We start from the raw sequence: 4,251 nt of genomic DNA on the forward strand, positions 1-4,251 counted from the left end.
CGTCAATAAGAAGGTCCAAGGGATACAGTAAACCTGAAGTCAAGCATCGGAATCTATAGCTAGTGTCACAGGAATGGTTCAAAACATAGTCAGTAAGAAGAGTCAGTCTTCTTGTCCTTAAGTCGGCATTCTGCCTTTTCTATTTAATTCCGATGCAATTTCTGTGTTTCATCGTCAATAAGAAGGTCCAAGCGATACAGTAAACCTGGAGTGAAGCATCGGAATCTATAACTAGTGTCACAGGAATGGTTCAAAACATAGACAGTAAGAAGAGTCAGTCTTTATGTACTTACGTCCACATTGTGCCTTTTCTATTTAATTCCGATGCAATTTCTGTGTTTCATCGTCAATGAGAATGTCAGAGGGATACAATAAACCTGAAGTGAAGCATCGGAATCTATAACCAGTGTCACAGGAATGGTTCAAAACAAAGTCAGTTAGAAGTGTCAGTCTTCTTGTCCTTAAGTCGGCATTGTGCCTTTTGTATTTAATTCCGATGCAATTTCTGTGTTTCATCGTCAATAAGAAGGTCCAAGGGATACATTAAACCTGAGGTGAAGCACCGGAATCTATAACTAGTGTCACACGAATGGTTCAAAGCATAGTCAGTAAGAAGAGGCAGACTTCTTGTACTTATGTCGGCTGTGTACCTTTTCTATTTAATTCCGATGCAGTTTCTGTTTTTCATCGTCAATAACAAGGTCCAAGGGATACAGTAAACCTGGAGTGAAGCATCGGAATCTATAACTAGTGTCACGGGAATGGTTCAAAACATAAACAGTAAGAAGAGTCAGCCTCCTTGTACTTAATTCTGCATTGTGCCATTTGTATTTAATTCCGATGCAATTTCTGTGTTTCATCGTCAACAAGAAGGGCCGAGGGAACAGTAAACCTGGAGTGAAGCATCGGATCTATTACTAGTGGCACAGGAATGGTTCAAAACATGGTCAGTATGAAGAGTCAGTCTTCTTGTACTTAAGTCGGCATTGTGCCTTTTCTATTTAATTCCGATGCAATTTCTGTGTTTCATCGTCAATAAGAAGGACCAAGGGATACAGTAAACCTGGAGTGAAGCATCGGAGTCTATAACTAGTGTCACAGGACTGGTTCAAAAGTGGACAGTAATAAGAGTCAGTCTTCTTGAACTTAATTCGGCATTGTGATTTTTGTATTTAATTCCGATGCAATTTCTGTGTTTCATCGTCAATAAGAAGGTCAGAGGGATACAGTAAGCCTGAAGTGAAGCATCGGAATACATAACTAGCGTCACAGGAATGGTTCAAAACATAGTCAGTATGATGAGTTAGTCTTCTTGTACTTAAGTCGGCATTGTGCCTTTTGTATTTAATTCCGATGCAATTTCTGTGTTTCATCGTCAATAAGAAGGTCCAAGGGATACAGTAAACCTGGAGTGAAGCATCGGAATCTGTAACTAGTGTCACAGGAATGGTTCAAATCATAGACAGTAAGAAGAGTCAGTCTTCGTGTACTTAAGCCGGCATTTTGCCTTTTGTGTTTAATTCCGATTTAATTTCTGTGTTTCATCGTCAATAAGAAGGTCCAAGGGATACAGTAAACCTGAGGTGAAGCATCGGAATTTATAACTAGTGTCACAGGAATAGTTCAAACATAGTCAGTAAAAAGAGTCAGTCTCCTTGTACTTAAGTCGGCATTGTACATTTTCTATTTAATTTCGATGCAATTTCTGTGTTTCAACGTTAATGACAAGGTCCAAGGGATACAGTAAACCTGGAGTAAAGCATCGGAATCTATAACTAGTGTCAATGGAATGGTTAAAAACATAGACAGTAATAAGAATTAGACTTCTTGTACTTAAATCGGCATTGTGCCTTTTGTATTTAATTCAGATGCAATTTCTGTGTTTCATCATCAATAAGAAGTTCAGAGGGGTACAGTAAACCTGAAGTGAAGCATCGGAATCTATAGATAGTGTCACAGGAATGGTTCAAAACATAGTCAGTAAGAAGAGTCAGCTTTCTTGTACATAAGTGAGCGTTGTGCCTATTCTATTTAATTCCGATGCAATTTCTGTGTCTCATCGTCAATAAGAAGGTCAGAGGGATACAGTAAACCTGAAGTGAACCATCGGAATCCATAACTAGTGTCACAGGAATGGTTCAAAGCATATTCAGTATGAAGAGTTAGTCTTCTTGTACTTAAGTCGGCATTGTGCCTTTTGTATTTAATTCCGATGTAATTTCTGTGGTTCATCGTCAATAAGATGGTCCAAGGGATACAGTAAACCTGGATTGAAGCATCGGAATTTGTAGCTAGTGTCACAGGAATGGTTCAAATAATAGACAGTATGAAGAGTCAGTCTTCGTGTACTTCAGTCGGCATTTTGCCTTTTGTATTTAATTCCGATGCAATTTTTGTGTTTCATCGTTAAGAAGAAGGTCCAAGGGATACAGTAAACCAGAAGTGAAGCATCGGGATCTATAACTGGTGTCACAAGAATCGTTCAAAACATAGTCAGTAAGAAGAGTCAGTCATCTTGTACTTAAGTCGGCATTGTGCCATTTCTATTTAATTCCGATGCAATTTCTGTGTTTCATCGTCAATAAGAAGGACGGAGGGATACAGTAATCCTGAAGTGTAGCATCGGAATCTATAACTAGTGTCACAGGAATGGTTCAAAACAAAGTCAGTAAGAAGAGTCAGTCTTCTAGTCCTTAAGTCGGAATTGTGCCTTTTGTATTTAATTCCGATGCAATTTCTGTGTTTCATCGTCAATAAGAAGGTCCAAGGGATACAGTAAACCTGGAGTGTAGCATCGGAATCTATAACTAGTGGCACAGGAATGGTTCAAATCATAGACAGCAAGAAGAGTCAGTCTTCGTGTACTGAAGTCGGGATTTTGCCTTTTGTATTTAATTCCGATGCAATTTCTGTGTTTCATCGTCAATAAGAAGGTCCAAGTGATACAGTAAACCTGAGGTGAAGCATCGGAATCTATAACTAGTGTCACAGGAATGGTTCAAACATAGTCAGTAAGTAGAGTCAGTCTTCTTGTACTTAGGTCGGCATTGTATCTTTTCTATTTAATTCCGATGCAATTTCTGTGTTTCATCGTCAATAACAAGGTCCAATGGATACAATAAACCTGGAGTGAAGGATCGGAATCTATAACTAGTGTCAATGGAATGGTTCAAAACATAGACAGTAAGAAGAGTCAGTCTTCTTGTACCTAAGTCGGCATTGTGCCTTTTGTATTTAATTCCGATGCAATTTCTGTGTTTCATCGTCAATAAGAAGGTCAGAGGGGTACAGTAAACCTGAAGTGAAGCATCGGAATCTATAGCAAGTGTCACAGGAATGGTTCAAAGCATAGTCAGTAAGAAGAGTCGGACTTCTTGTCCTTAAGTCGGCATTGTGCTTTTTGTATTTAATTCCGATGCAATTCTTGTGTTTCATCATCAATAAGAAGGTCCAAGGGATACAGTAAACCTGGAGTGAAGCATCGGAATCTATAACTAGTGTCACAGGAATGGATCAAACATAGACAGTAAGAGAAGTCAGTCTCCTTGTACTTAATTTTGCACTGTGCCTTTTGTATTTAATTCCGATGCAATATCTGTGTTTCATCGTCAATAAGAAGGTCCAAGGGATACAGTAAACATGAAGTGAAGCATCGGAATATATAACTAGTGTCACAGGAATGGTTCAAAACATAGTCAGTAAGAAGAGTCAGTCTTCTTGTACTTAAGTCGGCATTGTGCCTTTTCTATCTAATTCCGATGCTATTTCTGTGTTTTCTCGTCAATAAGAAGGACCAAGGGATACAGTAAAACTGGAGTGAAGCATCGGTGTCTATAATTAGTGTCACAGGAATGGTTCAAAACATAGACAGTAAGAAGAGTCAGTCTTTATGTACTTACGTCCACATTGTGCCTTTTCTATTTAATTCCGATGCAATTTCTGTGTTTCATCGTCAATGAGAATGTCAGAGGGATACAATAAACCTGAAGTGAAGCATCGGAATCTATAACTAGTGTCACAGGAATGGTTCAAAACAAAGTCAGTTAGAAGTGTCAGTCTTCTTGTCCTTAAGTCGGCATTGTGCCTTTTGTATTTAATTCCGATGCAATTTCTGTGTTTCATCGTCAATAAGAAGGTCCAAGGGATACATTAAACCTGAGGTGAAGCACCGGAATCTATAACTAGTGTCACACGAATGGTTCAAAGCATAGTCAGTAAGAAGAGGCAGACTTCTTGTACTTAAGTCGGCTG

Source organism: Schistocerca piceifrons, unplaced genomic scaffold (genome assembly GCF_021461385.2).
Source record: "Schistocerca piceifrons isolate TAMUIC-IGC-003096 unplaced genomic scaffold, iqSchPice1.1 HiC_scaffold_2481, whole genome shotgun sequence".
NCBI classification, from domain to species: Eukaryota; Metazoa; Arthropoda; class Insecta; order Orthoptera; family Acrididae; genus Schistocerca; species Schistocerca piceifrons.